Below are 26,690 nucleotides of genomic sequence, written 5' to 3' on the forward strand. Positions count from 1 at the left end.
TCTCATCCCCAAGACACCCACTCTGAGTCTTTCCAGGACATTTAGAAAATCAATGTTCTAAAATTGATATTTCAGCTTTTATTGTCCAATAACCTCTGAAATTGATTCAAGAGTCTAACTCTGCACCATGTAGAGCCATGGGCTTCAGCTCAAGTGATTTTTATGTGATAGGAAATGAGACACAAAACACTTTTGGCTTTGCTTGTTTTGTTGGTTTTTATTTTACTTTTGACCTATCATATAATTGGATTGCATAACTTACTTTTTCAGTGATAACCACATACAAAGTGCTTATTTTGAACTTATAAATTCTCTAGACTTAAAGCAACATTGAATCATCTGGTAGAACCACACACCTTTCCCCTATTTGTGAATTGTTTTCTGCAGCGTTTCCTGAATGATTTGAACATTAAGCCACATTTCAAAGTCTGTCCTAGTAACCTATTACCATGTTTCAGACTTGCTCAAAATATAGGCCACTGAAATAACAACTACTCTGAGGGTGTAATATAATCGTTGTAAGTACTAATTATGGTCACAGTCAGAATGTACATTCATGTTTATTAAGTTAGTTTAATGTAATGTAATTTGTTTTTATTTTTTGCTACAGCTTTTCAAATTTTAGCTTGTGTTTATATCTGCAATACAAAGCAGTTTGGTTATGTTATATAAATTGCCTTAAAAATATGTATATAAGATAATAAAATAGATTTTTTAACACTCCTGTGTTTTAAAATGATCCTTTTGACCTCTTCTACTCTCTTTGCTATACAGACAGTGAATATAAAATTGTAAGAGGAAAATATCTACTGAACACTTTTTGTTTGTTTTATCCCTCTTTTTAAAATGTGTATGTGACAATATTAGTAAAACTTTGCATGGTAAAAGAAAGCCACTATATAAAGTCCAGTTTGTAATTAAACTTGCTATTTAAAATCACTGTTTTTGTTATCTTGTCTTTTTTTCAGGGATCGCAAACATAACTATGTTTCAATATGTTATATATTACAATAGATTCCAGTTTACTCTAAATAGAGATTTGATTTCCATTTTTAAAAAAAAATACGTTATTCTTAAGGAAACACTCAATTGAGAACAAATAAAAGATGTTTTTAAATGCCAACAAAAAATGGGAGAAGAATCTAAAAAAGAGGGGATATATGTATATGCATAACTGATTCACTTTGCTGTAACCTGAAAATAACACAACATTGTAAATCAACTATACTCCAATAAAAATTTTTTAAAAATTGTTGTGATACTATGTGGATCTGAAATTGGAAATAATTTCACAACAAATAATTACATTAGGATGCATATGGTTACTCATGATTAGAAAGTTCACCCATTATTCCCTCGACATCATAAAAATGGTTATTTGTGACTAAATATTATGTGCAGGTCTAGTTCTCCAAGGTCAGAATACTTTTTGCATTACAAATAGTTAGTACGTGGGAGTTGCTAGGTTATGATAGAACTATGGAGTCCATTCTTAAGAAGGAAAATATAAAAAAATCTGCATCTCTAATTAAAAAGTATTAGCTGAATAAGTAAAAAAATGCGTAAATAATAAAACAAAAGTACATAAGTGCTTAATAGTCAGATTGAAAAAAGTCTCAAAAAAGATTATATTTGACAATATTCATCAGTCTATTATTTTTGTTGTTTTTTTTTTTAATAAATTTATTTATTTATTTATTTTTGGCTGTGTTGGGTCTTCGTTTCTGTGCATGGGCTTTCTCCAGTTGTGGCGAGCGGGGGCCACTCTTCATCGCGGTGTGCAGGCCTCTCTGTCGCGGCCTCTCCCGTTGCGGAGCACAGGCTCCAGACGTGCAGGCTCAGTAGCTGTGGCTCACGGGCCTAGTTGCTCCGCGGCATGTGGGATCTTCCCAGACCAGGGCTCGAACCCGTGTCCCCTGCATTGGCAGGCAGATTCTCAACCACTGCGCCACCAGGGAAGCCCCATCAGTCTATTATTAATCACATATCTTCTTTGTTTGGATTCTCGACATCCAGGGTGAAGTACAAAAAATATCTTGCTATCAAATCTGCCATATTGTGTACTGGATAAAAGCAATAGCTTTGGAGCCAGATCACCTGGGTTAAAACCCCTTCCTTATCACTTAAGATCTTTGTGACTTTGAAAAGTGTCCCAACTGGGCCTCAGTTTCCCCATCTGTAAATGGTGTAGTAAGAGTACACACCTCAAAGGGTCATTGTGAGGATTAAATGGAGTGAATACAGTAGCATTATGAACATAGAAAGTATTATATGTTTTAGCTATTTGTAACTTACTAAAGCCTTTTAGTTTAATCAATCATCTGAAATAAAAATTACCTTTATTTGCATCAATGTGAAGCCTTGTGAAAAAAAAGGTTTTAGTTAAAAGTAGGAAAAAAAAAAAAAGTAGGATGTCATAAAATTCTGTTCAAAAATATAACAATAATTATGATGACAGATTGATTTTAATGTGTACTGTATAATTTAACATGGTACATATAAGAATGTTGACAGATTTTTTTACTGATTACATGAGTTATATCTATTGTAGAATAAAGGTACAAAGCCACTAAATTTGTGGAATGCTTTCTGAATTGTCTTTTTTTTAATTAAACTAATATAATCTGTATTGCCATTATCTCTGTTCCCTCCACCAAAATAAATTAAACAAACAAAAGGCCTACAGATGTCCAATTTTATACAACTAAAACACAACCAATGAGGTAATTGAAATAAAAGTAAAATAAATACAAAAAATTAAACTGAGGAGTATAATGATGTAAGATATGATCATCAAAAGACATTTTTCTTATAGTTTTACTATATTTAATAAAATATTAATTTGTTATTTAGATAGATACGAACTATGACTTCTTTTCCAAATTATCAAAGAATGGTTTAAAATAATATAATGAACATGACCAGTTTACTTAATATGACAAGTTGCATATTCAATATCTTTTTTAAAACACTGCATAGTTATTAAGAATTTGAGACAGTCAAGGTTATGACTAAGGACCGTAAAGGAATAGAAGAGCAGTTTGCTGGAACTAATTACCTTGAGGAATTGTTCTGTGCAAAAATTGGGATTTGATTACTCACATTTCCCTTTTTTCTTTTCTTTATTGCTATGACCTCTGTGATTTATAACCGCTTGTCTAAAATTTAGGAGTACAGAATGGATTAAAGTAGAATTGGATGATGTATCTGATTCTTTGCTTTTCAAATATATCTAAATCGTGTACCTTACTACATTTATTCAGAATATTTCCTTTATGAGCATTACATGATGAAATGGATGGAAAACTTAATGTAGTTCAGTTTTATAGGAAATGAAATGAGTGATTTCATTTAACTTAAGAGTTCCTATAAACATTTATGAAAATTACTTAGATGTACATTCATTTGAATAAAATACATTTTTCACATTTTAATTTTCACCCACTTTTAATAACTTCTGCCAGTTCCAAATGCTACCTGCTTGCCCAAGATGGGACATAATGACTGTTTCCTACAGTCTCCCAAGCTATGTCCTTGTTCTTTTTTCTTCTTTTCTTGAAGACTTAATTAGATCTCATTGCTTCAATGATCATTTGCATCTCTGTATTACCCAAATTAAAATTTTCAGCTCTTTCCTATGTTACAACTTCACTTGGATAATCAGCTTAACTAGTTAAATATCAAAATTATTTACATATTTTAAAAATCTGTATTGAACCTATCATTTAATGATCCAACTACAGTGTAGAGGGAGAAAATAAAGCCTCTAGTCTCATCTAGAAAACAACCTCTTACTTTTTTCCCCTGTTTCTGACTACATCTTTATCTACCACTTTTGTTTTGTTTTGTCACAAATTTGACAGCTGTAACTTCCCTCCAGCCCATGTTCCCTTGTTCCTGTTTCTCCATTCTCTGAAATATCCTTTCCTGCTCTTTAGAATGTCCAGCTCTGCTTATTTTTTAAGCCGCAAGAGAATCTCTTTCCACCAAGAAGCCATGTCTGAAATTCTAAATCAGTCTATATGTTATCACATTTGTACCTCACTAGTTCCTTTTTCATGTCTTTATCACAGCAATGGTCACATTACATTGATTTATGTTTCCAGTGCATGTCATCACCCACTTAATTGCTTTTCAGTGGCCAACAGAGGATCTAGTGTTCAATAAAATTAGACAACAAATATTTATGACTCTGTGTTGCCAGTCATTATTCCACTCAAGAATTGAGCATTTTTAATTTAATATATTCACTTTGTTTTCCCAAGGCCTCAAAATTTAATGCAGTTTTCAGAAACAATATTTATTTTAAGCATAATTTCAATGTATCACTTCTTATTTAGGACAACTGTACTGACTATCAATGGCTCTACCAATAAATCATTACTTAGTATGCCATACTTTAGGAAAGCTCACTCTCATTCATACAGAATTCATTTATTCTCACTTCTGAGAATTTATATATTGCTGTGTGCAGATAAAAGACTGAATATCCCACACTCTCTCATTCTCTTTTCGGTCTGTTACTGAAAAGGTAATTCATGGGCCACCTTTAATGAATGGAGGTCTCTGATATTCCTGTTGCTAACATACTCTAAAAAGTAGAATCATATGATTGTATACGGTCGTAAAATCTTATAGACATGTTTCAGTTTGGGATATAATATTCCCTGTAACAAAAATGTTCATGAAAAAAAGATTAATTAATATAAGTCTTTGAAATTTTGGTGAATTCCCAGTCTTTGGGAAAATTAAATATAACCAATACAAAACAATAAACCCATTCCCTAGGAGACAGATTTCTACTTTTAAAGGAGGAGTAGCTTTAATTAACTTTAAATTGCTTCATTTCCTCAGGCTGGAATAAGTCCCCGAACTGGATTTTTAGTTGGTTCCTGAAGCTCTTTTTTCTCAAATAGAATCATCAAACTCACTCTGAAATGGAACTTGAAGCCTACATTAGCCCAAGGCAGAAAAATAACCAAAATGAAACAAAACTTGTGTTCACATTTTTCTTTAGTCTAACTCTTTTTACTTCTTGTGAAATCCCTAAGAATGAGAAATTAACTTTGTTTTGTTTAATGTTTGTTCTTTTCTTGTGATGATGTACGTAAGAGTAAAGTCCTCTTAATAAACAGCAATTTCTATTTTTAAAATACATGTTAGATTAAAAGGTTATGGGAACACAATTCAAATGTAAATGAGAATTCTAAATATATTTAGCAGTTGATTTCTGATTTATGAGGTTAAATAAAGCAGATTACAGATTAATTACATTTTAGCATTGATTTTATCTGTTGCTTTCCCCTTCCACGTGTGTAGTTTTTGTATCAATAAGTCATTGTTGAAATTGAAAGAGGACATGAGGTTTAGATTTGGTCTTCTTATTTATACTATTGACAATGGCTATAAATGATTTTTTAAAAAGAAATTAGTCTGTTTACTGAAACCAGAAAAATAGGAAATATTCTTTCAGAATATACGTATTGGGAAAGTTTCTTCTATTACATCTGATGTAAAAGTTTACCATGTACTTTTCTAATCCATATGAGTTTATCTACTCACAAACCTCCCTCTAGATGGTGCAAAAAACTGAAGTAAAGGATTGAAGATAGCCTCACTGGTGTCATCCTTAATTGCCAAGCCCTTTCATTCTTCTATATACTTGGTAATTAGCTATGATTTATATTTGTTTTAGAAAATCGAGTGTACCAATCATGTTACCAAATTTTAAACCATCAATTATTCTATTGATTCTGTGTGTGTGTGTGCGTTGTGTGTGTGTGTAAAGAGATTTAATTCACATCATTTATGGTAGTTACATTCTATGAAGTCTGTGTAAATACTAAATTAGACAACATTGAACTACTGCTTCTAGGGGAAATATAAGATTAGGTTCCTGTGAGCCGCTGGTCACAACATTTTCATCAACTGATTAATACATAACCTTGTTTTATGTGTGTTTCTATTTAATGACACCGGGATCAACATATACTGTTTATTCATTAACATTGAATTCACCACCAACAGCACTATAACTTATAACTGAACACACCTGTTTTCTGTGTAAGGCACATCACAGCTTTCCTGCACTTAGAAACTCTAGACAGCTCTTTAGCACTACATTAAGGGGCCATTTTAAACAACAAAAAGCAGAACACTGCAAAAAATGTGGCACTAAATAGGCCACAAAAAAGAGCCGTTTATTTTCAGTACAAAAGCTGAAACAAGAAAGCTGAGTGTTGCCTTGTTCAACTCATTGAGTTGAGTCAGGCAACTCAATTTTTTTTGCTGCTCTGCACGTGTCCTTGAAGGATGATGAAAGTGCTGCAAGTACTGATTTGGGGGTTACAAATAAATTTTAGCAAGTAGGCAAACTTGTAAATACGGAATCTGAGGAAAAAAGAGGATTGAAAATATATATAGTGTATATGAGTATTCACACACGTATGTATGTAAACATGTTTGTGCATTATGTTTGTGTGTGACTATACGTACATGTGTACACGTATATGACTTTTGAAGATTTAGAAGAATGTAAAAGAGATGTTATTATTCACAGTTTACAAATGTTTCTCATAAATATATAGCAGTCTAGTAAGTTTGACATGAGCTTTAGAGATATTTCTCATAATTCACACGTTTTTTCAATGATTCGACTTTATGGTTTTTAATATTATGCAGGTTTAGGACAATGTTTGCTTGAATAAGAATAAACTCCAACATCCTGTAAAAGTATATACATTGGTAATTTCCCTATGTTCTTAGAATTTCAACAAGAGAAAATTTATAGAAGATTTATTTCCCCAAATATAGTATATGTGCTGTCGTAACCCAAATAATTGCCCTCCAAAGATGTCCACATCCTAATCCTCAGAATTTGAGAATATGTAAGGTTACATGGCTAAGAGAAACTAAGGGTGCAGAGGGAATTAAGTTTGCTAATCACCTGACTGTAAAATAGGGAAATTATCCTGGATTACCTGTGTGGTCCCAATAGAATCACAAAGCTTCTTACAAATGGAAGAAGTAGGCATAAAAGAAGAGTCAGAAAAAAAAAATGTGAGGACATTTTCAGCTTGATGTGACGTCAGAAGGGCTTAACCCTCCATTGCTGGCTTTGAAGATAGTGGAAGAGGACCATAGCTCAGGAACAGGGGCAGTCCCTAAAAGCTGTAAAATGCAAGGAAATAATTTTCCCCTACAGACCCCAAAAAGAATGTAGCCCTGCTGATTTTCTGCTGATTTTAGTCCAGCGGGATTACAAGACCTTCAGAACTGTAAGATAAATATTATTTTTTTAAGCCACTAAAAATAAGCAGATTTTGCTGAGTGCTTTGAAGATGAAAAAGGTTTACAGAAACTAGTCCACTTAACAGTCATTTGTCATGACATTATCCAGTTGCACAAGTCTCCACCAGACCCTGGAGAAAAGATTTTTTCTTCAAGCATAAGATTTTTGGAGTTTACAGAAACTAAATACAAAAATCATGCTGCAAAATGAAATCTTGAAATCCTCCTATTGCTGTTTGGGAATCAGAGATAGAGTGAATATCAATAAGTCTTAAGACTTATTGTAAGCCAACTGGAAGATCTGACCAACAAAATTGTGCAGTTTTTTCCCCCTTCCTTTAAATACAAGTATATGATTAAGAAGGGTTCCTTTCTCTGAATCTTCTCAGCCTCAAAATGTGACTTTGAGAGAAGAAGAAGGATATTGTGATGTGATGAGTAGTTAAAATGGTTGCTTTGAAATCCATTTGCTTTGAATGGTTGCTTTGAAACGGGAGGCAGCTAAATTTACGTTCTATTCTTTGAGCTGTAGCTGCCTTTTTTGAAGTCAGTCCCACGCTTGTCTGGTTCAGGGGTCAGTCAGATATTTGGGTAAAATTTATACACAGAGTTTGGGGCTTCTCCTCCCTAACTCTGTACTTTCTGCCATTTTCACCTTCAGATTCCAGAAGCTATGACTGCCCTGAACTCTGTCTTCTAGTTCTCCACAAGAATGAGGCTGATTTCTATTGAAGCTTTAGCCTCCCTGTCAGATGTAACTCTGGAGTAGTCTCAGGCTAAAAGCAAAACAAATGAGAAACTCACCTTTTACCCTGTGGTTTTCTCTGTTTCTAAGTGTTAACTCCCCTCTAGTATCTGCTTTTTATATATTTATTTTTCCAGAAAATATATCCACCTTTTCTTTATTCAACTTAAATCACTGAACTACATCAAGCCAAAAAGCCCTACTATTTTACATGTTATATGCCAGAAAACATACCTCACTAGAATATTGTATAGTAGTAATTTGTTATATTTAGGCCTAGTTAGATAAAGAAACAGTATCGAGCAGAGCTTTTTTAACGAAAAAAGGGAGGAAGAAGCTGCAATTTCCTATTCCTACATTAATAATTTTCATTAGAGTCGGTGTTCTTTGTGGGAAGAGAAGAGAAAACTAAATATAAAACTAGAATTTATGCATTGGCCAAAATAAACAGACCTAGAGGAAAATGTTGTCTAATTAAAAGATCACTGAAAATTATTTGCAGGCTATGATATCTACAATTACTCATCATTCTTATGTATAGTGTTCTATAGAGATTTTTTTTTTTAACATAGAGATTTTCTGAGACTTGACCAGTTTCTCAAGTGTCCCTCCAGGATAAAAAATAGTAATAAAAATAAAATTAAACATTTAATCAGTTTTAAAATTTAAAAATCATTTAAAGTTAATAAGGAGCCATAGAGTATTATTTATTAAGACTGTGAGATAGCAACATTTTAGATTTAAGTATACAGAACATAATAATCCTTTGAGAAAACAAACAAAAATTTAATAGAAGTGTACCATACATATGTTCAAATTAGGAAGTTTTAATTGACATGTGGTGTGGATTTTTTTCTTCATGCCTATTATTACATTTAATATATTTTACAGTTCAAAAGATTAAATCTCTTTGTATTATTATGGTTTGACAGTAAACCTGGATTTTCAAGCACATGGGTGACAGTAATGCAACTGGAAAGTTTCAGAGATAATAATACAGACCCATGTAGAGGGTGTAATTGTCCCAGGGGGGTAAGAGACATAGGTGTACTTGCTTATTCATAGACTGGTGACAGTTTACTATGACGCTAATCCTTACTTGTTTGAATGAATTAAATATATTGAAAATGAATGGTCATGAAGGCTGAAACATTTGACGCTAACATCCTAGCAACATTTCTTAGTTTCCTGTTGGTACCGAAGTACAAAATGCTAGGAAATATCAGTGACGTTTATTGAAGCGATTTCCTTTTTCTGTACTTGTGGGTTGATACTTCCAATCAAGTGTTGCTGATTAGATTCTGAAAGCATGTAATTGATTTTCAAACTCTTTACATCCTGGTTGCTATGTTTAAACAGCCACATGAGAAACATTTCCTGAGTCTAGGTAGATTGCTTTTTGTTTTACATGAGCAATAGCTTAAAAGGTGAGTTGACATTTAAAGAAATAAATATTCAAGCACGAGGTACATTTGAAAGTCATTAAGATTAATAAAGGTTTACAATAACATATTATCCTTAAGTGTTGACACAAATACTATGCTGTACTTATCTGACACTAATCTAACATATGAAGAATGGAAGCAATGATTTGATTTTGACCCAAATAATGATGTAATCATAACCTTTGCAAGAATGAATTAAAGCATATTCTAACCTTTTCATTATTTCACATTTTCACTACCAGAAAATCATTACTCAAAAGGGAAAGGAATGATTTTGCAACGGGGTCTTGCTTAGGGTTATATTTCAATTCCTCATAATGAAACATAAAGAAAGGACAGGAAAAAGAAGGTGAGGACATTCTATCAAATCACTACTTGCAGTTTTTCATATGTAATACTCAGTATAGTTTAAGACTTAACCAAGAGAACAACCCATTATGTCTCAGCAGCAAATCTGTCAATATGCTGATGGAGCAGAGGCATAATATATGTTATTTGAATATTGCAACAGGTAACTTTTATTTGTAAAATGCAAGGAAGATTTTACTTTAAGGGAAAAACTTCACAACCTAAGGATTTAATTAAAAAATATCAAGTGAACAAAAATTCTGAAAGCCTGTGAACATTAAACTAGATGAAAATTACAAACTTTTAATATGAAAAATTAAGGAGATCATCCCTTGATTTGTTGAGCATAATAAAGCTTATTGAAACTAATCAAATGACATTTTTTCTTATGAAGGTCTTTCTGATATATAGCATTGGAAACTTACTTCATTGTTCATGATCATTAATGCTGAATTTAATTTAATTCTATTTATTTTAATATTCAAACCTTTATTAGCTTCTGACACCGGTCAACCCCACTCCTGGGAGCAGTTCCCTCCTATACTTGTAAGATCATTTAATATCTACTTTGTAAGGAAGTCTGCATTTAGACTCAGGTTTGTTTGCTTGATTAATCTGGTGAACTTAAAGACATTGCTTAGTCAAAATTCAAACAACACATGGATTCTAAATTGCTCCAAGGTCAATTCTCAATTCTATACAATTTGCTGATTTTTAAAGGGGGAAAAAAAAAAGATTTTCTAACTTTTCTCCAATTGTTTCCAAGGACAACTGACAATTTAATGCTATCATTTACATGTAGGCCAAAACATGATTTGTTCCTGTCTCCTTTTCATTTAATTCAACTTAAAAAAAAAAAATGTATTGATGGCCCACAATGAGCCAGGTTTTATTTCACTTTCCAAAGATACTTTAGTGAATCAAACAAAGATGCCTGCCTTTGTGGAGCTTATATTCTAGAAGCGACGGGGCAGCAGATAATGATAAACATGGACACATAAATGATATTTTACATTAAAAGGCAATGAGCCTTATGGAATGAAAGAACAAGGAAAGGGTTTTCAATTGTAGGCGGGGCCTGGGGGTGGATTATACTTTTACTTAGGCTGGTATGGGTAGACCTCCTTTTGGTGATAGTTGAGCCAAAAATTTGAAGAAGTGAGGGACTTCACCCATGAAGATATCTGGGGAAAATTGACCCATTCAGAGTCAGAGCAAAATCCTAAATGTGGAACTTGTCTGGTATGTTTGGAGAAAGCTATGAAGCTAGTGTCACCGGAGAAGCAGAAGGTGAACCGGAGCTCCCGCTGCATCTCAGTTATGTGAGATGTCTGAGAACTAAGGGAGGGGTAATCATGTGGGGCTTTTAAGTCATTTTGAAGAGTTTGGTTTATATTCAGAGTGAAATGGGAGCTAATTTAGAAAGACTGAACTTCTGTTTGTTAATGACAATTCTGGCTACCATATAGAGAAGTTGTGGGAGAGGAACTGGGGTCAAATCAGGTCACCTAACGATGAAGCGCTTCCTGTAATTCAGACAGGGAGTGACAGAAAATACAGCCAATCCAAATAAGTACATCTATTTCAGGAAACACCCTGAAGCATCTTTGAATAGGACACTATCTAGTTTACACACCAGTCACATCCGATATTCAAAGGATTTTATAAGGTTATCACTTTAAGTTAAGTTTGGGAACACACATTCACTCCTCTTCTGTGGAGAATGGCTTTTGGCAAGATATTTTTAGTGCCATAACTACATTTCAGTGTGAATTATTTGGTGTGCAGATTATATAAAATGCTTTGACGTATACTATATCAGTACACAGTAAAATCAAAGAGGAGAACTAAGCAGGGCTTAATTCATAGGCCTAGTGTTGCAAACTTCTTTCCCTTTGTCCCTCTGAAATCTGCTTCTCAGAGTTAGACACAATAGGTTGAGCAACAAGCAAGGATTAGGTATGGTTCACATATGATTCCGGAGTTGGTTTATAATCTTGAATGAGAACTGAAAAGTCAAAACCCCTTTACTACAATTCCTTTTCATGTGACTCTTGGGCATGCCATGTTTAAGAGGTACTGTGTCCCACATCCCTTTAGAAATACGAAGTATTTCTCTAACTGCCATTCTCCTAGCTCTTTCTAGTCATGGTTCCAAACTGAGCCATGATTTTGAACCATCATTCAACATTTTAACGAGTATGTATTTATGTATCTAGTAAGTTTGGCCAGCCTGGCATTTTCATATGGATTCCCACATATACAGTTTAGGAAGATTACACACATTAAAATGGTTCTTTCTTCCAAAAGTCCCTGTTATATTTACTATAGAGAAAAAAAATTGGATGATCATTTTAACCCTTGCTAATGTTTTTTACAAGATTACAAAAAGTTTTATCTAATAAATAACATAAAATATGTTTTATAAAATATAGATAAATTTTACAAAATATATACAGAAGTTGTATTAATAATTAATAATTAGTAAATAATTAATAACCAATACAAAACCAATCAGGGGGTTGCTGCTCAGATACACAATTATGAGGATAAAAACAGAACAAAAACAAACATCACTGGAATACAGACCCCCCTCAGCTCCACCACTAACTAATAACAGGGATTGTCCTTAAGGACCTCCTGCCTCCCTCTTGCTGTCAGAATCCATTGTTAGCGACACCCTTTCTCTTTCATCCCTCCACATGTGTACAAAACTCCCAGTACAACTGTATTTAGCTGTGTTCTTTCTCATATCAGGTAAAAAGTAATACGCAAATAAATATGTAATCAACGAGGTGAGTTATTTGTCAAATCTTGTGAGTTGCAAGGCCTTCTTAGTATGACAGCTAAGGAGAAATTCAATGTTTATATTAGAAAAAAAATGAATTTAATTATGAAATGTAATCAGCACTCATATGCCGTGTGCCTGCTCCTTGAAAAAAGTTTTGCTAAGTCATGCCTTCAATTTCAAGACCTTACAGTTCATTGGAATGAGGAACTATGAATAGATATGTGCACATCACTACCTCCAGTATAAGACACTGGGAGAGAAGAGCTGGAAGGTAGCACTATAATGCCCTAGATTGCACTAGACATTAAATCTTTACCCATAGGATACCCATTTCATTTTACTAAATGGCTCTCTATAAACCTAGTGAAATGAATGATTTGCCAGATATTGTAAAGAGGGTAGAACTACAGGATTTTATAGGGTAGGTTCAAACTCTTTGCCTGACTCTCATAGTTTATAAGCTAGTCTCTTGCAGCCTTCACACAATGATGTTAAAAGCAAAGCAGCTACAAATTCCCTACCGTCGTCCTGGGCCCCCGTATCTCCAACCAGGAGTCGCTGAGAGGACAGAGCAAAGCGTCACCCTGCTGAATAGCAATTACTGCTTCTGTAATACCTATAATAACTGGCCCTAGTTTATAAAATTGAAACAAATTGCTTACAAGTGATTATTTTCAAGCAACATAAATAGTTTAAAGCTACTGTATCTGAAAAGTTAATTACCCTGAGTGCAACTCAGCATAATTTTCTTTTATAAAATATTTTATATTAAAAACCAGGCTGTTCACTAATGTCAGACAAAGGATTGTTCCCTTTGTGACAAGTTCACTTTTAATTTGCTTTTATTAATTATTTACTGATCCTATTAATAAAGAAAAACTGGAAATATATTACATAGCCTTTTATTTTTGGAAATTGAGATATATTTAGAACTAAAGAGGAAATGAAGGAAGTAAATGTTCTTGTAATTCTTCACTCTCTGGCCGCTTCTATTCCAGAGACAGGAACAGCCCCCAAGACCACACTGTGAATTCGTCTGAGAATATCAACTGGGCTCAGAAACTTCCTCTCCCCCGCCCTCCAGCAAAACACATTTTATAACCAATCTTAACGAGCTGCAGTCTAGTGACTGTCAGTGGTCATACCAACAAAGCTGACAAATTAATTTACCTTAAAGCATAGTTAAGTGGTAATAGCAGTGCTGTTTTCTCAGAGAATGTTTGCATTTCAGTAGGGACTCCAGGTTACCCCAAAGGAATTGACAATTAATAGTGAAGCTATACAAATGGCACTGATCAGAAATACGTATACAAATGGGACAGTATTAAGGTATATATATTTTTTCTACATATATTTGCTCCTACAATTTCAATTAGATAATGATTTTCTGTTTTCTTTCTCAATGGACATTTGTTGTAGGAAAGCAGAAAAAAGCAGCTTAAAGCCAAAGACTTTTCCAGTATTTTATAAAATCTGAAATTGAATAAAGAGGTAGGTGTTCCACATTAGAAATAAAGAGGATGATAACTTTGGGAAAGACAAGCCAACAATGGGCTGGTTTTCCCCAAGGATGAAAGCAGGTTGGAAGAACCTGAGGATTGTGAGAGTCGTGAGCCGACCTCCACCTGTTTGTGGGGAGGAGGCTGGGGGTGAGCTCGGGCTTATGGAAAAGGATGGAACTGAGCAATGTGGACGCGGGATCCCCACCCAGGAGCATCTGTATTGACCTAGTTCCTGAGCACGGCCCAGAAGCAACAGAGCTAATGGGAATGTGTCCTATAATACCTTGGGGCCATGTAAACATGTAAAGCACTGCGTTGTGCTGGAGTGGAAGTGTGCGCCCCACTAATTGAGTTTAAATTGTACTTCTCCCATTCCTAGTAACTCTATTTTTGCATCCACACCCCAATCTCTCAGCTTCTGTCTTTCTAGGTGTCTCCTTGAGCGCTATACATCACAGCAGATGCAAAGCAGGGTGTGATACATCTTTCTGGAGCATCAAGTTTTTTCTGTTTTAAAGTATTTATTTATTTATTTATGGCTGTGTTGGGTCTTAGTTTCTGTGCTAGGGCTTTCTCTAGTTGTGGCAAGCGGGGGCCACTCTTCATCGCGGTGCGCGGGCCTCTCACTGTCGCGGCCTCTCTTGTTGCGGAGCACAGGCTCCAGATGCACAGGCTCAGTAATTGTGGCTCACGGGCCCAGCTGCTCCGCGGCACATGGGATCTTCCCAGACCAGGGCTCGAACCCGTGTCCCCTGCATTGGCGGGCAGATTCTCAACCACTGCGCCACCAGGGAAGCCCGAGCATCAAGTTTATTAACTAGAATTGGAAGAACCAAGGAGTCCTTGGAACAAGAACTATCCCCCTCCCCCACCAACACGGAAGACAGAAGAGTGGGGGAGGGGAGACGTGACCCAGGAATGACAGTCCAGTCTCTGAAGTTTCACCCAGGTGGGGGTTGAGGGGCAGACCTGCAGCCACGGTGGCCTCGCCTTCGGTCGCCCGGGCTGCTCCGGACCATCCTCTGAGCTGGCCAGGGTCTTGGATACGATGCTTCTGAAGGCCGCGCAGAAAACACCCTCATCTTCCCCTGCACCGGGCCCCAGGGAGCGCGGCGGCCTGACCTTCCTGCCTCGGTCATGCATGGGGTTCACATGGGCTCACTTTATTATGACGCCGCATGCTGGGCAGCTTGCAACAAAGATGTTTCAAAACAAAGTTCCAGATTCTCCTAGCCACCCCTTGCTTTTTCTGGCTGTGGCCAGAGGGAGTGGATGAGGACACACTCTCAGGCTGCCCAGTGTGGGAGGACCCTCCAGTGTTGGACACACCCGGGGGGCAGCTGGTTCCCTCTGGGGCTCCAATCCTGCTGCTGGTGGAGGGGGATGTCCCAGTGCCACACTGGGGGGCTGGGCTGGGGGTGGCAGTCCTCGACTGCAGGCTGGGTGGGGGACAGGCAGACTCACCGGTCTTCTGCCCCGCCTGCTGGTCTTCCTGCAGCTGCACGTTTTCTCCCTGGTAGAGCCACCTGCTTTTCAGGGGGGACACCACAGGGCTTGGAGAAGGCTCAAGTTCACTGCCGCTGAGGTCCCCGCGACAGAAGGGCCTCACAGTTATGATGGAGGCCCCTACCTGGGGTTTCTTGGCGCTCACACTGCCTGTTCCAGCATCCTGGATCTGGTCGCAAGTCAAGCCCGGAGTCGTCACCGTTGTCACCTTCAGGTCCTCTTCACAGGGTGGCTGGAGTGGCTCCTTCTGGCCCATGTTTAACCAAGCATGCCTCATGAGGTCAGGTAAGGTGCCTCTGTCACTGGGGTTGAGGGCAATCATTTTTTGTAATAGATCCCTTATCTCCAAAGACAGATAAGGTGGGATGTGGTATTTCCCTTGTAGGACTTGCTTCCGCAGCTCCTGGTAGTCTTTTCCCCAAAAGGGCTGGCACCCAGTTACCATGGCGTAGAGCACTACTCCCAGGCTCCACACGTCCACCGCAGGGCCGCTGTAGCTCTGCCCCAGGAAGATTTCCGGGGCAGAGAAAGGGGGTGTGCCGCAGATTGTGTCCATTTGTCCAGAGTCATCACACTTGTTGCTGAAGCCAAAGTCTGTAAGTTTGATATTCATGTTGGAATCAAAGACGAGGTTCTCTGGCTTCAGGTCCCGATGCACGATGCCCCTCTGGTGGCAGTGCTGCAGGGCGGAGAGCAGCTGCTGGAACGGGCCTCGGGCCTCCGCCTCTGTCATACGGTCATGGATCTTCAAATACTGGCACATGTCCCCCCCACTGAGGTACTCCATCACCAGAATAAATGCCTCCTCTGTGTTAATCGCCCCCAGCAGTTTTACAATATTGGGGTGATTCAGGAGCTTCATACCGCACACTTCCCGGAAAAGTGCCTGGGCACTTGCGACGCTCTGACGCCTTTTCTTAACCACCTTGAGAGCCACCTGTGTCCCGGTCAGAATGTGCCGCGCCAACTTCACTTTACCGAAGGTGCCTTCACCAATGGTGCGGAGGATCTCAAAGCCATCAATATGAGCCTCCTTGTCAGCAGAGTTGGCTGTGAGGCCCTGCATCGTGGTGACCTGCTAACTACACTGACTGACAGCACTACCTAGCAACGCTAACTACGCTAACTAACAATGCTAACTGTACTAACAGTGCTAAGTGTGCTGTCTCTACTAACAACGCTAACTACGCTAACTGTACCAACGGCGCTAACTAGCACTAACTACACTAACTATGCTAATCAAGTATTAACTACACCAGCTATGCTAACTATACCAACAGTACTGACTATGCTAACTGTACTAATCTAGCAATACTAACTAAAATTAAGATACAAATGAGAAAAAGAATAAAGGAAGAAAAGAAAGCAGAAGAAATGGAAAAGAAACACCAAAAAATTGAGAAGAAAAAATTTAAAACTAAAAGAAATGATAAAGAGAGAAAAGTGAGAAGAAGGCAAAGAAGAAAGAAAAATGAGAAAAATAAAAAAGAGTAGAGAAAAGAGAAAAACAAATCAACAAAATGGCAGAAACAAGGAAAAAACAAGCTAACTGTAGGTCCAAGGCCGTCAGGTCACCAAAAGCAGCTTCCTGGGCTCTAAGGACCAAAAACCTGGGCCCAGCTGCCCCTTTTACAGGGCTCTGTGAAGTACATCACAGTGGTGCACTCTGAGGTCAGAGCAAGAAATGGACACATCACAGCTGGGGGTAAACCACAGGGGTTTTCTCACTTCTTGAGTTCAAGGCCCCTTTACACTTAGGAAAAAGGATCCCAAAGAAATTTTTCTTTACGTGTGTTATTAGACATTGGTATTCACTTTGTTGTAAATTAAAATCTTTAGGATATTTCAGTGGCCTTTTTATTTCTCGTTTGAAAATCTGTAATAATTTTAAAGACCTCATAATGTCTACACTTGAAATATTCAATTCCTTTTCCTTAAATTCTGGTCTCAAAATAATGTTACAACTTAACTGACTTCACAATACTATACAAAATGTTCTGCTGCATAAGACACGATAAGGTACATTATGAAAGTTCTATGAAGCTGAGAGAAGATTTGCCAGGAAGGTCATGAGCAGATTTCTCATCAGGAGCCTCGGAGGCCAGATGGCATGGCTCAATGTACTTCAAGTGTTGAAGGAAAGAAACCGTCAACCAAGAATCCTATATCTAGCAAAACTTCCCTTCGAAAATGAGAGAGAAATCAAGACATTCCCAGTTAATCAAGAGTTGAGAGAGTTCTTAACCACCAGACCCGCCTGCCACAGGGAGTTCTTCAGGTTGGAGTCAAGGACCCTGCACGGTAGCTCAAAGCCTTATGAAGAAATAAAGACCTCTGGCAAAAGTAGATAGACGGGCGATGAGAAAAGCTAATACTGTTGTAACTTTGGTTTGTAGCTCCACTTTTTGTTTTCTATTTGATTTAAGAGACTAATATATAATAAAACACACCACACACATAGAAATCAAAAAAAAAAAAATCTATACCTAAAGCTATTACTAGAATTAAAAAATTTCACACATCTTATTAATATATACACTTGATGAAAAAAGCGTTGAAACTTAGCATCAATATTGATATAACTATTTAGGAATTTAGATGACATGTTCCCCTATGTAATTAAATTAATATTTGGGAGAAAATTAGGAGATAAAAATTCTTTGAAATCTTAACATTTCATTATAAAAATAAACTTAATAATTACATAAATGAAGTAGAACTTTGGTGTGTAGATTTCTATCTACATATACATGGAAAATTATGAAATATATACAAACATGTACACACAGAATGGCCTTTACATATTCTATGAAAAATTCGTTCCCACCAACTAATGTATCACGGAAAAAATTTCCAGAGGAGATATAGATAGATAGATAGATAGATAGATAGATAGATAGACAGACAGACAGACAGATATGGATATATGTATCTCTGTTTGCCTCTACAGACCCTTACTAGTAGTTGACATTATGGATGGTTCTACTAATTGACTCTTCTCAAATTTCTCCATGTAAGTTTGAGATAAACATGTAGGACAGCTTTCTTACCATGTGGGTAGTAAATGGGAGCAACAAGGACTATTGAAGGAGAACACAGCACATTGCTGCGTTAGTCTACTGAATATACTAAAAGGAGAAATTGAACCATCCCCATGTCAATCCTTGGGGATTAAGCAGAAGAACAAGGTGTTTATGTTACTCAAGTTTCAAACAAGCGAACAGACACCTCAGCACTTCCAGGTAACTACATTTCCACAAAAACTCCTATGAACATGCCAATAAGTCCAGAGCATCAAGAACTATGGCTAAAGAGGCCTTATGAGGCACTCAAAGACCTCACTTAGCCTAGAGTAAGTGGTTATACAGACTAATCCTTCTGTAACCCAAGTGAGGGGTGGAGAAGAAGCACTTCCTCATAGCATAGGGCAGTGGTGATGGACAGAGAATATGCAAGGAATGAACTCTTAATACTGGCATCCTGTAGGCACACAGAGTATATAGATCATAGGAACAATGAGAAAAGAAACCTTTAGTTCCTTTAATTGGCTGAATTCATTAGAGGCTAGTATGGTTTAGACAAAAAAAAAAAAAAAAAAGAGGCTCTTTCTAGCACAAGAGTTGGAAGATTGGTGGCCTATTTCAGTAGTTCTTATATAATCCAAACTCAGGTGAACAAGTGTTAGAGACAATATACTTTATTATGATCAATCTTTGTAGGAGAGGCATAAACCCAGTCTGATTATATTTGAAAAAAAACTACTGTGATAATACTTCCCTTCCATGTGTTGGAGTATAATCTGCCATAATATATTTGGAGAAAATCTGGAATTTATCACATTCACAGTGAAAAAAAGAACAATCTGCCAGGGATTGGGGAGGGGAGGAGGGAAGGATGAACAGCTAGAGCAGACAGGATTTTTAGGGCAGTAAAACTATTCCACATGATGTGGTGGTAATGGTGGGTACATAACATCATGCCTTTGACAAAACCCACAGAACTGTAGATCACAAAGAATGTGAGCCCTTAAAATAACTGACTTTATTTTATAACAATGTATCAATGTAGGTTCAATTTTAACATGCTTACCACACCAAGGCAAGATGTTAATAATGAGGGCAAGGGAAGGAGTGGGAGGGGGAGTATATGGGAACTCTGAACATTCTGCTCAATTTTTCTGCAAGCTCAAAACTATTCTAAAAATAAATTCCAATAATTCAAAAAATGGAAAGGGAATAAGAAAGGCATATGAAGTTAATACTAAACTAAAAACTTTGGAGTAGGCATATTACTTTCAACAAAGCTGATTTAAGAATCAGCTTGGGACACCTGGAAACAAAGGGCAGGGTTAGCCCCTACAGCCAGTGCTGCTTTACAAGATTTGGAATAAACACATAACTGAGTCTTTTGCTCCATGTGGGAGTGAAGAAAAGTGTAGGAGGGGCGTTGCCTCCAGCCTTACAGTCAGCTCCCTGAGGGGTTGTTCTCTATCTTGTTTCATACTGAGACTGTTTATTGGTGACATTCTTTCTGGGTCAAAACCATTCCAGTGGGGGTAAGCTGAGACGAAGTGAGAGAGTGTCATGGACATACATACACTACCAAATGTAAAATAGATAGCTGGTGGGAAGCAGCCGCATAGCACAGGGAGATCAGCTCGGTGCTTTGTGACCACCTAGAGGGGTGGGATAGGGAGGGTGGGAGGGAGATGCAAGAGGGAGGAGATATGGGGATATATGTATACATATAGCTGATTCACTTTGTTATACAGCAGAAACTAACACAACATTGTAGAGCAATTATACTCCAATAAAGATGTTAAAAAACAATTTTTTTTTAATTAAAAATACCAAGGAAAAGGTGGGACATTACATATTAATAAAAGTATCAATTCTCCAAAAAGACATAAAACTCCTAAAGTTGTGGAATCTGACATCAAGCTTTCAATATATGTGAAGCAAAAACTGATAGATCAAGTAGGTACAGAATCAGTAAGGATAGACTTGACCTGGACAGTAATAGCAATCAAACTAATATAATTGGCATTTATAGACTACTCCACTCAACAACAATGAAATATACATTTTTCTCAAGCTCATGTGGATCACAGAGAAAAGTCTCAAGAGGAATTTTAAAAAGCAATTATATAGAATTAAAAATTAAAAAAAAATTGTAGATACAGAGAAAGCAGTGCTGAGAGGAAAATTAAGTGCATATATTCAGAAAGAAGAAAGATCTATAATCAGTAATCTGAGCTCCACCTCAGGAAACTAGAGAATGAAGAACAATTTAATATTAGTGTAAGCAGAAAGTAAAAAGAAATAATACATATGTGAGCATAAGTTATTGAAACTGAAAACTTTAGTAGAGAAAATCAATGAAACCAAAAACGTCTTTGAAAAGACCAGCAAAACTGATAAACCTCTAGCCAGGTTAACAGAAAAAGAAAAGAAAAGAAAAAATAATTACCAATATCAGAAATCAAAGAGACGTCATCCTGACCTGTTTCATGCATGTTAAAAAGGCAGTAAAGAACAACAAGCAGAACTCTATAATTTAGATGAAACAGAATGATTTCTTCACAGACACAAATGCTTAAAACTTACACAAGGAGAGACAGGTAATCTGATCAGGCCCATATCTATTAAAAAAAAATTGTATCAATAATCAAAAACCTTCCAAAAAAGAAACCTTCAGTTCAGATAGTCACCGGTGAATTTTACCAAATCAAAAGAAAGGGTGCCAATTACCACAATCTCTTCCAGAAAACAGAAGCTGAGGAAACTCATTCTATGAGGTCAGCATTACCATAATACCAAAACCAGACACAAGCATTACGTGAAATAAAAATATTTATATATCATGTTAAGAAGTTGAAAACTTTCTCACTAAAATCCAGAAAAAAGGAAAGATATTCTCTTTTACTCTTCCTACTCTCCGTTTTACTGAGATTTTTAGCTAGTACATTAAAACAAGAAAAAAAAAAAAAGAGAGAAAGTATTTGGCTTGGAAAGGATTAAATAAAGCTGTCTATACTTGCAGATGACATGATTGTCTCTGCAGAAAAATATAATTTTGGAAAATTATGGAAATAATAAAGGACCATAACAAGGTCACAGGATTCATGGTTTAGTATATATTTTTGTGTATATGCTATACATACATATATATGTATTTTGTATATATACCGTACATATAAATATAAACACACATACATTTAATACGTCAATGAAATTTGAAATTAAAACATACCATGTTGGGCTTCCCTGGTGGTGCAGTGGTTGAGAATCTGCCTGCCAATGCAGGGGACACGGGTTCGAGCCCTGGTCTGGGAAGATCCCACGTGCCGCGGAGCAACTGGGCCCGTGAGCCACAACTACTGAGCCTGCGCGTCTGGAGCCTGTGCCCTGCAACAAGAGAGGCCGCGACAGTGAGAGGCCCGCGCACCGCGATGAAGAGTGGCCCCCGCTTGCCGCAACTAGAGAAAGCCCTCGCACAGAAACAAAAACCCACCACAGCCAAAAATAAATAAAATAAGTAAATAAAATAAATTGCTAGTTAATATTAAAAACAAAAAAAAACATACCATGTATATTGTACCATAAAAATGAAGTACTTAAATATAAATCTAACAAAATATGTATAGGAACTATATGTGCAAAACTATAAAATGCTGATAAAAGAAACCAAAGATTAAATAAATCAAGAGTTATTCTGTGTATACTGACTGGAAAAATCAATATTATTAAGATGTTTATTCTTCTTAACGGTATCTATATATTCCATGCAATTCCAATCAAAATTCCAGTGAGCTATTTTCTTGATATTGACACACTAATATCAAGTTAATGTGGAAAGGAGAAAGACCTAAAATAGCCAAAACAATAATAGAAGATTAACAGCATAGCTGTAGTGCTAACAATTCCTGATTTCAAGAATTACTATAAAGCTACAGTAATCAAGAGAGCATGATATTGGCTCAAGAATAGACACATAGATCAATTAAACCATAGAAACAGCCCAGAAGGAGAGGCACAGAAATGCAGTCAACTGGTATTTCACAAGGGACAAAGACAATCAAGAGAGAAATAGATGAATGGATAAACAAAGTGTGGTACATTCAAACAGTGCAATATTCTTCAATGAAGAAAAATAAATGAACTAAAATGCCATGAAAGGATATGGATGAATATTAAACGTATAGGGTAAAATGAAAGAAGCCAGTAGCAAAAGTCTACATACTGAATTATTCCACTTATATGACATCTGGAAATGACAGAACCTATAGGCATGGTAAATCAGTAATGGCCAGTAGATTAAAGAAGGGCTAGAAATGATGATGAAACACAGGGAATATGTTCAGAGTTTCAAAACAGTGCTGTATACTTTCATTGCAGATACATGACACTAAGCATTTGTAAAATTCCATAGAGCTTTACAGCTCAAATAGTAAATATTAATATAAACAAATTTTAAAAAATCATTTAAGAGGTCAGGGGAATCCAGGATGGGTGCAGAATGTAACTCGGGGCTGGGTATATGGGAACTGTCTGTATTACCCTTTCAATTTTTCTATAAATCTAAAATGTTTTCTAAAAACAAAAACTTATTTTTAAAAAATTCTGCAAGACACAAATAGAATACATTCAAAGAAAGTCACATCATAGTCAAACATCATAAATGAAAATAATATTTAACCAGAAAATAAAAAGATACATTATATTCTGGCACAACAATAAGAAGAATGAGAGCTAACATCATCAGAAACAAGTGAAGCCAGAGATAATAAAATCATATATTTAATGAAATTATAGGAAAAATGTGTAACCCCCAAATTTTATCTCTACTAATAATTTTGTCCCAAAATTAAGGTTAAATAATGAAATTTTCAAATAAACAAGAACAGGCAGAATTTGTTGCTAGCTGAACCAGACTGCAAGGAATACTGTTGATAGCTCTTCAGATAAGACAAAGAAAACCAAACCAAACCAAAACAAACAAACAAAAATCAGCACAAATTTACTGATGTACGTATCTGCAGGAAGAAACGAAGAGCACCGGAAAGGGAAATTGTGAATTTAACTATAAAATAATATTTATAAACTATATTAAATAGTTACTAACTCTTTAAAGAAAAAACTACACTGTGGATACATAACACATAATAGAAGGAGAATGAGTGACAACTAAAGTACAAAGGACAAAACAACAATACATGGTATTTTACTTACAATAATGGCTAATTGGCATAATTTAAGTCACTTTGAAAAGTTAAAGATTAAAAAGCTGAATTTAGAAAATAACCAGTAATAACACAAAGCAACATACATTTAAAACACTGACAGAATTAACAGGAGTTACAGAAAAATATACAATGAACCACAGCTATTTCAAATAGGATTTTCTCATAATTAAAAACAAAAAAATCAGTAATGCTATAAAAGCTTTATTTTTTATTGAAGTAAAATTGATGTATACCATTATAAAAGTTTCCGGTGTGCAACACTGTAATTCAATACACAACGGGATCATCATCAAAAGTGTAGTTATCATCCATCACCACAGAGTCGATCCCTTTTACCCATTTTGCCCACCTCTCAACCCCTTCTCCTCTGCTATATCTCTTCTAGATATAAAAGTTTTAAACTATATTATTATCTAACTTACCTAACAGAAATTTATAGAATACTACATCTGGCAGCTAAAATACATAGTCTTTGGGGCTATAAAACAAGTCTCAATAAGTCACAAAGGATCATATGTTCTGTGAACATACATAAATGAATAAATGCTTTCGCGAAGAATAATGAGATAATCTTATGTGTTTGAGAATTAGCAGTACGTGTCTAAATGAACACTTGTTTAAAAAAATGCAATGGGAATTTAAAATATATTATTGACAGTATGGAAATAGAAATGTACCTTATCAAAACTTATATGATTGAGGCAAAACAGTCTTTGGATATACTTTATCATTTAAATATGAAAGTTTAAAAAATCAATCAGCTAAGCCTCCATCTCAAGATTCTAAAAAGGAAAAGGGAAAATTTAAAACCCAGAGGAAGAAGGATAAAAAGTAGAATGATGAGAACAAAGATCAAAGATATAAAATAGAGAAAAATAACAAAGCCATAAGCGTTAATCTTTGAAAGTTTAATAAAATTGATAAACTCTGTAGTAGTAGAATAATAACCCCTCCCAAGTTGTATAAGTGTTATTTCCCAGAACCTGGGAATATGTTCCCTTACATGGCAAAGAGACATTGCAGATGCAGTTAAGTCAGGATCTCCATAGCGTTTCCTGAATCACCCTGGTAAGCCAGTGTAATCACAAAGGTCCTTATTTTGAAAAAGAGTAGACGAGGGAAGCAGAAGTGTCGGAGTCAGAAAAGGAGATGTGACAGTGGAAGCAAAGTGAGAATGATTTCATTTCAGGCTGTAAGTATGGAAGGGGGCCAGTAGCTGAGGATTGGGGAGAGCCTCTAGAAGCTGAGAAAGGCAAGAAACTGCATTCCCAGAATGTGCAGAAGGCATGGGGTCCTGTAAACATTTTAACTGTAGCTTAGTTAGACCTATTTTGAACTGTGATCTCCAGAACTGTAAAATAATAAATTTGTGGTGTTTTAAGTCACTAAGATTGTGTTAATTTGGTACAGCAGCAACAGGAAACTAAGAGAAACCCTTAGCAAGACTGATAAAAAATGTAAAGTGCACACAAATTAACGTTAACTGAAAGCAGTATAGTGGTGCCAATGCACATATTTTCAAATTAAAGGAGAATAAGAGAATAGTGTATTTCCTTCTTGATTTTCAATACTGTATTTAGCAGAAACCAACTTTATTTATTAGCATAAGGACATAGGGGCGACAATGAAAAACAACAATCATAAGGAGAAAAAAGAAAAGAAAACAAAATGTACTATTTAATTAATTGTAAATGGATTAAAAAAATCATCCATTTTTAATTTGCTGTTTGTTAACTTTTTTTTTTTAACATCTTTATTGGAGTATAATTCCCTTACAGTGTTCTGTTAGTTTCTGCTGTATATCAAAGTGAATCAGCTATACATATACATATAGCCCCAGATGCCCTCCCTCTTGCCTCTCCCTTCCCCCGTCCCTATCCCACCCCTCTAGGTGGTCACAAAGCACGGAGCTGATCTCCCTGTGCTTGAGTATCTTTTTAAAACAGCAAGATGTCCGGATCCTAATATCAATAAAACAAATTAGGACCATAAATGACTCCATTAAAATAAATCTGTTGCCCATAAATTTTCTAGCAATTAATATAAATCAACTTTATTATAAATTGTATAGTACACTCCTGCCAAATTGAGAACTATATATTTTATTTCCATCTGTATTTTGAAGTGTGAATACTAGAAAATTAGCTTTAATAAAAGCTCAATTAATCTAAGTAATAATGCCTAAATATCTCTTGGTGTGAAGGGTCTTAAAACACATGACTTTCCATCCCAATGCCAGTTTTGTCTAATCATCTTATGGGCAAAATTTATGTCATATTCTTACTTTGAAAAATCTATTTGGAACAAAGAAAACTATAGTTAGGCAACAATTCCTGTATTGTTGAAAATTAGCAACTGTTATCACAACAACAACAATAAAATGTACTTTGACTCCAATGTAATTATGTACTTAATTTTTCTCTTTTTTATTTTCAAGAACCATTTTTTATTAAACCCATATAAGAAAATTTACTTATCGGTGTTATTTCTATTTAATTTACAAGAAGACTGAAGCAACAGTTATGTCAGTATTATATATTGCTTAAATTTTTTCACTGATTTTATGTTAGAGTTATTTGGAAAGTTTATAGTCCTTAAATTTCGATTAATGTCCTCACATTTTGTTGCATGTGTGCTCAGTTCTCCCCAAAATTATTTGAACTTGACCACTCTGAATATAAAGCTGGCATTCAAGTCAATCAAAAAATTACTTATGTCTTTGGTGAAATGTCTATTTACGTCTTCCGCCCATTTTTTAATTGGATTGTTTGTTTTTTTTGATATTGAGCTGCACGGGCTGTTTGTATATTTAGGAGAT

General features: G+C 35.8%; 1 long non-coding RNA gene across 35 annotated transcripts in view; it reads right to left on the bottom strand.

The window, feature by feature from the left end:
• LOC309656873 overlaps positions 1-26,690 on the bottom strand; it is a 1,296,162-nt gene that overhangs the window by 964,620 nt on the left and 304,852 nt on the right. For 34 of the 35 annotated variants that reach the window (XR_014261524.1, XR_014261525.1, XR_014261535.1 and 31 more), the window contains one exon: positions 21,880-22,034. This is a non-coding gene — a long non-coding RNA (uncharacterized lncRNA). Of the gene's footprint in view, positions 1-21,233; positions 21,269-21,879; positions 22,035-26,690 lie in introns of all 35 variants that reach the window. The other variant, XR_014261552.1, reaches the window with a different exon arrangement.

The sequence above is a fragment of the Balaenoptera physalus genome (assembly GCF_965194825.1).
Source record: "Balaenoptera physalus genome assembly, chromosome: 3".
In the NCBI taxonomy this organism is placed as follows: domain Eukaryota; kingdom Metazoa; phylum Chordata; class Mammalia; order Artiodactyla; family Balaenopteridae; genus Balaenoptera; species Balaenoptera physalus.